This window comes from Pinus tabuliformis, chromosome Q (genome assembly GCF_031772625.1).
Source record: "Pinus tabuliformis cultivar Carrire ecotype Pingquan chromosome Q, CPIR1, whole genome shotgun sequence".
Lineage (NCBI taxonomy): Eukaryota > Viridiplantae > Streptophyta > Pinopsida > Pinales > Pinaceae > Pinus > Pinus tabuliformis.
In genome coordinates this window covers 748,578,732-748,591,115 of record NC_142296.1, presented here as the reverse complement: position 1 = coordinate 748,591,115, position 12,384 = coordinate 748,578,732, and the positions used below count along the sequence as shown (strand labels likewise).

The following is a 12,384-nucleotide window of genomic DNA, read 5'->3' as shown; positions in this document are numbered from 1 at the left end:
AGGGGAGGTCCCACTGGACTAGGATTGAAGATTAACCCCCAATTTAAAGTGAGGGAATAAAACCACGGTGAAAACCCTTCCTTCTTCCAATTCAACCAATAATCCATGCCAAATGCCCAAATGAAAAACAAGCATAAGTACCTGATTGCACAATGAATAGCATACATTTTGGATTGGCTTACCCACCTTATAACATGTGCTCTTAACAAATGGGCAAGGAAACATATGGTTGATGTAGGTGCCAGAGATAAAATGGCACATCACATCGACTACAAAGTGTCAATCAGGGGTTGTTGGCTACCAACTTGAAGAAGATAATTAGGAGAAAAAGTTATCCTATGGGTACCCACTTTTAGTGGGTAAACATATGGCTCAAACAGGGACATGAGCTCACAATAGAGCGCATGATCCTTGTACTCGAACAGGGAGTTCATGAGAACTACAACAATCTCTCGGGACATAAACCTATATTATGCACATCACAATACAGCTATTGGGAGCATGTGCACTAGGCGTACTTTTATCTCCCATGTTTTTCCTCAAATAACAAATCCATACAGAAAAGTAAATCTATTCTAAATGCAATCTAATCTATATGCAGTCTAATCTAGCATGAGAACATAATATGATTATAGTAACTATGCAAAAATGAAACATGCAATGCACCTACATATCATGCAATGAGAGCATTTATTGCATGAGCTAAGTATAGTCATACAACCAATGTAACTAGCATATCATTAGATCAATATAACATCTTTTGTTCATATGAGTTCTTATCAGGTAGGGCATCAAGATATCACATCCTCCTTTGCAAAATTGGCCCGATGAAGGGCAAGGGTGGGAGGCGGGAAACCAAACATCATGAAATAGAATCATGGACGAGGAAGAAGAATCCAACTTGCACCACTGGATCTTCTCTTGTAAGCAAAGAATGGAGAATTCAATAATCAAACTCATGAACTTATGATGAAGAGCAACCTCAGGCATATCATTCTCATCATTGTCCTTAGGAACATGTTGGGAGAGGTATGATGAGGAAGATGGACAGATAAGATCATCATCAATGTCATATATTGGATCAATGTCAAAATGATGACAAATATCCCATTTGCCTACTTCTATATGCAAGAATTCAAAAATGTCAACATCATGCAAATCCCAAGGAGCCATTTCCTTGAGCTTTGCATAACAATCAACGGGGAGTAGCCAGGGTGAATTTAAAATGCCTTGAGAGATGCTTACTTCACCCTACAAGCATTGACATGAGTTTCAATGAAAAACAAGGGCTTTGTTCTTCCAATGGAGTCGCCAAATAAGGATTTGTATTGTCATATGGGGAACAAGACACAAGTTTCATTTCGCGAGCAATCGTGCCAAAAATGTTACCACAAAATATAGTAGGCCTTGGAGAGGGAAACCCTACAAGAAAAAAGCTAGACAAAGTGCTAACAACGAGGTAGAGGCCCAATGTCACCTTAGTTAAAACCCCCTGCTCTTTATAGAATTTAACCGATGGGAGGAGTTACGGTAAAGGAGGAATCACTTATAATCGATATGCTAATAATGAGGTACAAAGTGACCCTAATAAAACTCATTCAAAGAGAGGCACAATAAAGCTACAGGGCTTCAAAGAAGCAAATTGCTTTCTAAGAAAAATCCTAGAAAAGAAGGCTCAACACCTAGGTTTTGAGGTTTTTCGATGGTAATAGGTCTTCACAAGGTCAAGGCCCGAGGGAAAGGATTTCTTACAATGATATTCAGTTAATCCAAGGCTCATGAAACCCTCGAGAAAGTCCTCAAGTTGAGGGGAAAAGAAACTAGGGTTTCCCTCTTACAGCAACACCTAGAGCAAGAGATTTTATGGATGAGATTTGAGTGGGTTCCCACCAAATTGATAGGTTAGGTAGCCTCCTATCTCTTGATGTTTGGGCTCTCAAATCACCAAAAGCCTCCTCCCTAAAATTTCACTCCAAGCCCTCCCTAGCCTTAAAAAGATCAAATTTGAGAGGAGAAATTTATGGAGAAAACTTAAGGTTGATCACCAAAGACTTGGACTAGTGCCATGTTCTTTGGGCATATGGGGTCAAAGATGCTCTAGATAAGCCTAATTTGTTGCTAAGGAGGCCGAAATTTGATGCCCTAGGTATCAAAATTCCAGCGTTTACCTTCCCAATGATAAATGGAGTATTATGGAGAGTTATAAGAATTACTCCACTAGGAACATTCATTACCTATTATACAATAACATATTCTCAACTAGATGTTGATTTTTCAAGGCATCCTCTACACTGATAATTACTTCTTATAATTTCATTAGGTTAATTCTTTTCTTGTGATCTTTTCCATCATAAAGCAATTACACAGTGTAGCTCAACAATAAAACAAAAATGCCATAAGAATCATAAAGAGACAACCACACAAAAACATAATTATTACCCTAGGAAAACCCACATGGGGAAAAAACCAACCACCTTTTCCTTAGAGAAATCATCAAGTTCAACAGAGATACATCTAAGTCAAACACTAGGCCAAACCTGGTCCATCCTCCTAGTCAAGTCACAATTATGCCCAACATAACTCGACCTAGTATGCTTAGAATCAAGCCTTTTGCCTTCCTCAGAATTTTGTCCTTCTACAGAGTCTAGTCCCTTTACAAATGTTCGATCCAACAGAGATTCATCCATCACAGAAGGCTACAAAGATTTGGTCCTCTACTACAGATATTTGTTCATGCACTTGAGAGATGAATTAATCCTTCATCAAGCCTTGGTCTTCGTCCAACATTCTTGCCTCCTTCACATGCCTCAACGGAAGATATTATATTTTTATGATCAGATCCAAATTGGTGCTTGAGAAGGGGTTGAATGCCTCATATATATAGAGAGATCTAATAGGTTGAACGGGTGCCTCTCTTGACAGAGCCGATCAATCACTTTAAGGGGCCAACTTGACTAGGAGGAGGTCGACTTGGCTTCTTTTAGAGCCAAAAAATCTAATTTTAATTTTCATCTTTTGAAAAGAGCATTAAGAACATGCATTACAAAAAATTTCTTTTGACCAAGCATGAAGAACATGCTTTACAAATACATCAAGGACAAAAATAATAATTATGAAGACCGACCATAGTTACAAAATTCAACACTAGATAGCCTTTAAAAATTATTGTCAACAAGTTAAGGCATAATCAAGCATAATCTAGAAGCAGTAATTCCATATATTACACAATTTAAAATAATAATCTTCAATAATACGCACTTACAAGATAACATGCATTATATCCATCCATTCACAAAGAAATAGCTCCAAAGACAATCCAAAATAGCTTCCAAACATCAAAGTGCATTCCAAGAATCTCCAATAGCCACAAAGATATTCAGAAATCTAGGGCAACTTTAGTTAGGACTAATTAATTTGATTTCTCTTTACTTTGATAGTTGCTTGTGACATATTAGATTCTTCTTGTTCTTGTTATTAATTTTTAATCATCAAATAGCTACCAAACATGAAGATCATCAAAGACAAATGAACACCAAATTTAGGCACTCATCTAGGGAAAAACCCCCTAAGAAGGGGAAAACCCATTCAAACTCCTTTTCTAGTAGAACTGGATCAAAATGAGACAGTCTAGGACCTAGAATCACCTCCATCCATCAAGCTAGCCTTTTATGCAAATGATTCAACTTCTGGTTTATTCAAGTCAACATCAAACAGTTCAGGTCATCATCAAACAACCCTCTTTGTCATCTTGTGCTTTCGGCTCTTACAATTAGTTTGCACCTTCGGCCCTCCTTGTAATAAGTTTGCAACATTTCAGATATATATTTTTGTTGATTGTCCTTTTTTACCATTGAGATTTCCTCCTCTTAGGCTTCCTTGCATCCCTTTCTTTTCTAAGTAATTGCAGATCGAAACACTTGTTTTTCTACTCTTCCAAACTAAGTCGAATTCATTGCTATATATAGTTGTTGGAGTCTCCACAAATAGGCCGACATGAATAGTTGAAGAGGGCAACTTGATGGGGTGCAAGGCCAACTTGATGGAGGCGATATAAGACCTAATTTTTTACATAAAACATTTTCCTTTCCTTAATGAGCCTAAGAAGAGTCTTTTACATAATGATTTTGACTTTGACTCAATACTAAAATCCTAGAGCACACAATGGGTGCTTTGACTTATTGACCATTGACCCAAGCATGAAACCCATGCTTTAATAAGTCAATTTCTTTTACAATAAAAAATTATTTTTCTTTCTTTTGACAAATACAATTATGAAGACCGACATTAGTTACATTATTCAACACTCCCTCTTAACTAGGGAGGTATTCATAATTACATAGATACATAGGTACAAGGACGATCTCAAAACGACACATTCTACGAAGAGTCACAGTACACGCAGTGCTACAGATAAGATACTTGACCAAGGTATCTAACCAGGTGGGACTAAGGTGTGTTCCAAGCTTCTGCAACTATAGGTACCATTAGGCTTTAGCTCTAACACCAACCCAGGGATCTAGGTATTGTATCCAAGGTTGGAGCTCCACAAGACCAACGATACCCTTGCTACTTTGGGATCTAGACATCATCACAGGTCGGCTAGATGTCCTCCCTGTTGAATTTCCACGACCTTGGGTCTAGGTTAGAGTCTTAAACTCATTGACGCTACCAAACCAAGAATCTCAACCATAAACTACTTTGCACATCGGAAATATAAAGAAGTAAATCACACATGCACAGAACATAGACAACTTTTTAATTTTTCAACCCAACTTTGTTATATTAACAACATATAATACAACAGTCTAGGGCTCTCGTACCAGGGATAATGGCCCTTAGTACAAGATACAAAACTGGGACTTGGTGTCATTCCATCAACAACCAATGTATCCTCAACAAGATACTCTGACCATCTGGCTGATGTAGTGTGCTCTCTCAGCTCCTCTCAGTCGTACCCTGTACCTGCTCGGTCCTTCGGCTCCCGATCTGCAACTCCTGCCTCTATCAATGCTCCAAGTCCATCTGGCCACTGAATCTCGGCTATCCAATATACTCTCTAGTTGTGCCTTCATCCATCAAGGCCACAACACATCGAGAATCTTGTCGAGTTGTTCACAGCTTCACTTGTGAACAACTCTCAACTGCCCACTGCTGCTCCTCAGCTACCCAGGGACTTCAACCCATTATGGTCTTCCGGTGCTGCCCCAATGAAGACCAACATAGGGCACGGAGGGCTGCCACCTATCACTGTAAGATGTCCATCTCACACAATGAACACGGGCTATGAGGACTGCCCCTCATTTGATGTAGAAGTCCTCCAGACACAAGTTTTAAGCTTCAATCTTCCAATCTAGCAGTCACTTTCGTCCATCAAAGTGTTGCACATAAGACTGTAATACTTCACCCAATCACGCACCAACAACATCCTTCTTGTCTGTTGCTCTTGGGCTACTTTGGGTAGCCAACTCGCTGCCCTCCAACAGACCTATGACACCCAATCCATCATCCAAGGGTCCATCTGCAACACACATTGTTGATGTCCTCTTGCCTTCTGATCTGATGTGCCTGCTGTCACCTTGGCTGCTTGGTAGGCCTCCCAACAATCCATGTGGGCTCCTCCAAACAACTCCTAAGGCCTCCTCAAGCTGCCCATCAATTGATCCACGCAATAGTCAACACTTTGACACAATACACGACAAACTCTCGCTCCAAGTTTGTTGCCCAATCACTGTGGAATCTGTCACTAGTGTATGGCATCTAATCACCAAATCTGCCCCTCCTCCTTGACTTCCACAGGTTACCCTTAACTGATCCAAATCTGATCTAAACTAAGATCCAATACTTGCAAACATTCACTAAAATACATACCTCTATCCACTGTTTGAAGGTTGCACCACCAATGCAAACTAAGGCATCATGACAGTCCCTTTTCCATCCCTTATTCCTACCCAGAATTGGCCCTTAGCACTGCGGTTGTCCTTTAGTGAAAGGATCTCCCTCCACGCTGCAATGCATGGGAAATTTCTAGCCCTTAACAAAGATTGTCCTCCGTGTTATGACAATGGCTGTCTTACAGCCCTTCAAACTACCTGCGATAGCCTCTTTTGAGGATTGTACCACCACAACAAACCCTCAAACAGACCCCTCCTCCTACGGCCCTCCAGCAAGGTACTGCGGCCTTCACTCGAGCATCTCGGTGCTCTTGAAATGCCTTCAAGACAAGCTTGCGAGGAGCCTCCTCAACTCGGCCTAACCTTCAGCACTTCGGTCCTTGAGACAACCCTGTTCTTGGACCTGTCTGCACCCTCAAACAGCCCTCAAACCAATCCTCACTCCCCACAGCAACTCGGCCTCCAATCTGGGCTCTCCACGTTGTTTAGAAGTGACCTTACCACGTTGTCTCAAGTCCTCTCCTTGTTGCGGATAGGGCACAGAAGTATCTCTCTCCACTGAGTTCTTATGAGGCAAGTATTGCTCTCTTTTTGGATGCCCAAATGACTCCATATCACTTCATATTTATACACATATGAAGGCTCAACGAATTGATGAGGAGACCCATCTATTGGACGATTTTTACACCAAGCCTACATGACCTGGTAACCAATAATTACCTTGTCAACTTCAAAAATTCATTTCTCTCTAACGGCAACTCGGATTCGAACGATTCTCGTAGAGTTGGAATCGTATCGCCAAGCACTATCATTCTCATCCATCATATGTCATATCTTCATCATGGTTTTGGCCCAAATCACGATGGGTGCAAAACCCTCAAGCTTGGACCTCAAGCCCACAAGCCCATTTGTGGCATTTTGACCTCCAACCCTTGAACACCACGGCTTGGAGTACCTCCCAAGCTACACACAAATCAACACTCCTAAGCATCTTGTCACCCCAAGATGCTTCATCTCTCCTTATCAACTAAATCAGATATATCCACCAATCCAAGCATGCTTCAAAACGTTCAACCTTCTTATGAAGAGATCCTACACAATCACAACCCCAATTAGTAATAAACTTTCAATATGTATATAAGTTAGCTCAAACCTCCGAGATTCTCAAATATACTAACACTGCTTAGGTCATCACAATATCCAACTTCTTCAACTTCCTTCTTCAACTTTACCAACAACACCAAATTTAGCTTGAGCACTTCTCAAAACAATTGAATCTTCTTCTTAATAAGTTAATATATCAATACTAGCAGTGCCTTAGCCATTTCCGATCTTATTTTCTCCTTACTATACGTATGGTTGGCACATCATGTCCTCCCTCTCAATTATGGAGGATATACACTTTCCTTCATCCAAGCTCCCTCTTAACTAGGGATCAATTTTATTCTTCTAGTTACACAAGCTCTTTCTTTTGTTCCATCATATCATTGGAGTACTTTGACCTTCCAACACATCATTCCTTTTATCTTCATATAGCAACAAGATCATCTTTTCAATCACCCATGTAAACTTCAATGTCATCAGGATTCTTACAGCTCCCTCTTTCCATCATGCTCAACATCATTATAAAGTCATGATCACGTATGAGGTAGGTAAACATCTTCAACAAGTATAACCAAATACAAATATACAGGAGCATGAAGTTAACTTTATCAAAATAGGGTTAGCATGTAACTATAAAGAGAGCATCTAGGGATACCAAAAACTTAAACTTTAAATATCCATAACCTAAACCTAGTTAGGTCCAAAAATCAACAAGGATTCCATCTTTCATACCCTAGACTTTCACATCCATCCATGCTAGTGTTTTAATCATACGGAAGCATATACACCTACGTTTTCATTCCTAGGACCTTTCATTAATTGTTTCAAGGATTTTGTCATAAACCCTAATTCACCAAACCCTAAAAATCTTAGGGTTTCATAACAAACCCTAAAAGGATAGGGTTCCATAACATCAACAAACCCTAAACATCAAGAGAGTAGGATTTCATCATTGGTTCTAGATTTTATCAACAAACCCTAAGTAGATTAGGGTTTCATTATTAAAGTTTAAATACCCTAAGCATCAAAAGGCTAGGGTTTTACAGTGAACCTTGAAAGTTAGGGTTTTACCAAAAATGAACAAATCACAAGAGATAGCATGACAAGGGTGGATTCAATCTAGAGATTAATCACCCTAACAAGAATCTTTATAATTCAAAACCCTAAACATAATAAAGTTAGTAATACAGGGCAAATTTCAAAATGATCATACCTTTTGGTGAAGAAGTTTAACTACAAAACTTGTGGTCTTAGACATACCTTGAGTTGCTCCCCTTACAAACTTTGTAGGGTTTCCTTTATTAAAGTGCTCCCTCTGAATTATGACAGCATCTTCATGGTCCATTTCCTTATGAGTCAACTTGTGCCCAAGGATCCAACTTATCAAATCAACACACCTACGATATTTATTGACAAGCACCACCAAGCAAAATATACAAGTACAAGAGCATGATTATAATTTTGACAATCTAGGGATACCATGGTAACTTAGAGGGAGAATTCCTAGGGTTTTCAAATCCAAACCCTTAGTTCCTAGATATTTCTCTTTGAAACATCAACCCAAGGGTTTGAACCCAAAATTTCATCCAATTACATCCTTACTAAGGTTTTCCATGCACCCTAGACTACCTACAAACCCTAAAAACCAAACATTAGGGTTTCTATGAGGGAACAAATAGATTAGGGTAGGGTTTCTTTCTTGACTAGAGCTTCCAAGTACCAATAATAGATTTACAAAATCAAAAACCTTCAACGAGATGAAGACTGCAAACCTTAAGAATCAAGGTCTATGGTTTTTGGTTAGGGTTTCTTTACATGACAAGGGTTTCTTTACTTCAAGCACCATCTAGACTTTGTAATCCTAGATTCCAAAGATGAAGCCTACATACATAAAAAAAACCTAACACATGTAAAGGCATGTCTTTTATTTAACTAAGCATAAAATAAATGCACGCACCTTAAGGACTACATACCTTAGTCCATTATGACCACTAGAAGTCTGCCACAAAGCCTTTTCCAAAAACTTTGTCACTTCTACTATTGTCACGATCTTTCTACTACTTCCAAGATGCCAAAAACCAAAGTTTGTATTTTAATCATTTTGAGAGTGTCAACCAAGAACATACCACTACTTCTCAAGGTGACCAATAGATGCTTCTTTAAACAAGTGATATTTACTGCCCTTCAAGCTTGGTATTTCATCAGCTTCAAACATCCACAAACTTTTTACACCTAGAACTTTTTCAAACCACTGAGTCGGCACTTCATCTAATACGGTCAATATTTAGTTATTTATTTGAGCCTTTGGCCCTTCAATATTGGAATATTGGCCTTTCTAAAAGCTACAGGATTATGCCTTCTGAAAATGATGATAAGGTTGCTTTAGGATTACTTTCTCGGCTTTTCCATTTCCTCGGCTTCTTAGCACAAGTTTGTGACATAGATCTTTTGATTAGCTATTTTCTTAACTGGACTATAGGACTATTTATGTCCTACTGAAGTTCAAATCGCTCTCTTAGAAAATGTGGATATAGGACATGATCTTCGTCCTCCCTTCTCAGCCTAGATTAGGTTTCTTACTTTGAGTCTTGAAAAAAACAATGAACCTTCTCGACTTCTTATGTATGGTAATGTACAGGGCTTATGTTCAATGGAAGTAAGCTCATAAAAAAAATGATTTTTCTCTGACTTGGTCTTCAAGACATATCATTGTAATTTGTATAACGGTGACCTAGAATAGGTTTCTTTTAGCTCAGTCCTCCAACAATAAATTAGATTTTAAACTATGTATAGGCCCTTTGTTTTCAGATCTTTGAAATAAAGGTAAATTTTCCTAAAAGAGATGACTTCAAAAACTTTCGGATCTATATAGGTCCCTTGGTCTTCTACAGTGCCACTTCGGAACTCATGTACAAAGCTATCTTCCAGACTTCCTCGGATTAGATATGCGGCCTAGGCGGGTTGTCAAGCTTCTTTGAAATCTAGATATAGTGATTCTTCCAGCTACCTCTGCTTTGACCTTAGCTCTAATACCAAGTTGAGAAATCTAGGGCAGCTTTAGTTAGGACTAATTAATTTGATTTCACTTTACTCTGATAGTTTCTTGTGACATATTAGATTCTTCTTGTTCTTGTTATTAATTGTTTATCATCAAACAACTACCAAAACATGAAGATTATCAAAGACAAATGAACACCAAATGTAGGCACTCAGCGAGGGAAAAAACCCCTAAGAAGGGGAAAACCCAGTCAAACTCTTTTTCTAGTACAACCAAATCAAAATGAGACAGTCCAGGACCTAGAATCACCTCCATCCATCAAGCCAACCTTTTATGCAAATGAGTCAACTTCTGGTTTATTCAAGTCAATATCAAACAGTCTTGGTCATCATCAAACAACCCTCTTTGTCATCCTGTGCTTTTGGCTCCTGCAATTAGTCTACATCTTCGGCCCTCGTTGTAATAAGTCTACAACATTTCAGATATACATTTTTGTTGATTTTCCTTTTTTATCACTGAGATTTCCTCTTCTCTTAGGCTTCCTTGCATCCCTTTCTTTTCTAAGTAATTGCAAATCGAAACACTTGCTTTTCTGCTATTCCAAACTAACTCAAATTCATTGCTATATATAGTTGTTATTTTTCTTTCCTTGACAGAATGAGCCCAAGAAGGGTCTTTTACATAATGATTTTGACTTTGACTCAATACTAAAATCCTAGAGCACACAATGGGTGCTTTGACCTATTGACCATTGACCCAAGCATGAAACCCATGCTTTAATAAGTCAATTTCTTTTACAATAAAAAATATTTTTTCTTTCTTTTGACAAATACAATTATGAAGACTGACATTAGTTACATTCTTCAACAAAAGACACAAGTGTGAGTTCCTTCAAGAGGTCTGAATTTTCCAAGTGTGATGATGAGAGAGATCAAGTGAGGTCTCTCTAATTTATATGTGTCTAACACCTAATTTTAGCCTACTAGCCTCTTAAACAATAATATAATGTGCAAATACTAGGTGAGGTCACAAGCTGACCTCATAGCCAATGTGAAAACATAATAATTAACCCATAGGAGGGTCGAAATGTTGACGTCATGCATGCGTACCTTAATGCAAGTGTTGGGCTCCTCTAGTGCCAAAATGAGTGTAGAGGGATCCATGCAAATCAAAGGGCAGGCCCCAGTTTTGTGTTTGGGGCACAAAAATGGGTATCATGGGTGTCATGGTGATAGAATAGCCTTATTCTGCTCCAACACTGAGGGCTCAGAGAATGGTGCTAGCCCTCCCATGTCTCAAGGGATGCGACAAACCTCATTTGGGCCTCGGATCAGCTGCCAAACCATGTGATCACTGCTAAGCTAGCTAGGGCATGCTGGTCCAAGTGCATCATCTCATGAATAATGTGGGGCAAAGTGCAAACTGTTGGGGGTGCTATAGGTGCCCATGGAATGGAATGATGCTCTGCACATGGTAGGAATCCCATGGCTCTTAACGCTTCACTAGTAGGGTGTCATAATGCTCCTCTAGTGGACTTGGGCCCTAGTTAAGTTGCCCATCCCATGATGAAAACCACCTGCCAATCACACATAATGTCCAGTGTTGCATTTTCACCATTAGGTATAATAATCATTAGGGCATCTAAGTGGATCAAGTTTATTAGTCAAGGGAAAATTGACACTTCATATGGGGCTTCCCTTCCAAATTTTGGGCTATGATCACATATTAGCGTTACCTCCCTAGGTAGGAGTGGCTAATGGACAATCCTATTAGGTGTTCCCAACCCCTAAGGGGAAAGATAGATCCCTAGTACATCCTCCAATCAATAGGTGGCATGTGACAAATGATGGAACAAAAGATGAATAAATGGGTCTCAAGGCCATATGCCATGGTCAAACGGGTAGCTATGATAAGGAAATCCACATTCTAGGCATACAAATGTGAGGAGGGAGTAATTTTGGATGCATAAGTTACCCCGTCCTTTGTTTTTTCCCCCATCTTATTGCCTTTTTCCTTTTCATGGTTTTTCTTTGTATTACTACTCGAAGTCGTGTTTAAGTTCCCCAACCCATGATGAAAACCACCTGCCAATCACATACAATGTCCAATGTTGCATTTTCACCATTAGGTACAGTAATCATTAGTGCATCTAAGTGGATCAAACTTGTTACTCAAGGGAAAATTGACACTTCACACAGGGCTTCCCTTCCAAATTTGGGGCTTTGATCATGTAATAGTGTTACCTCCCTAGGTAGGAATGGCTAATGGACGATCCTATTAGGTGTTCCCAGCCCCTAAGGGGAAAGACAGGTCCCTAGTACATCTTTCAATCAATAGGTGGCATGTGATAAATGATGGAGCAAAAGATGAATAAAAGGGTTTCAGGGCCAT

At 39.3% G+C, this 12,384-nt stretch overlaps 1 protein-coding gene across 1 annotated transcript in view; it reads right to left on the bottom strand.

Moving 5' to 3' along the window:
• LOC149221698 (Polyketide synthase, enoylreductase family protein) overlaps positions 1-12,384 on the bottom strand; it is a 374,456-nt gene that overhangs the window by 300,094 nt on the left and 61,978 nt on the right. The window lies entirely within an intron of this gene.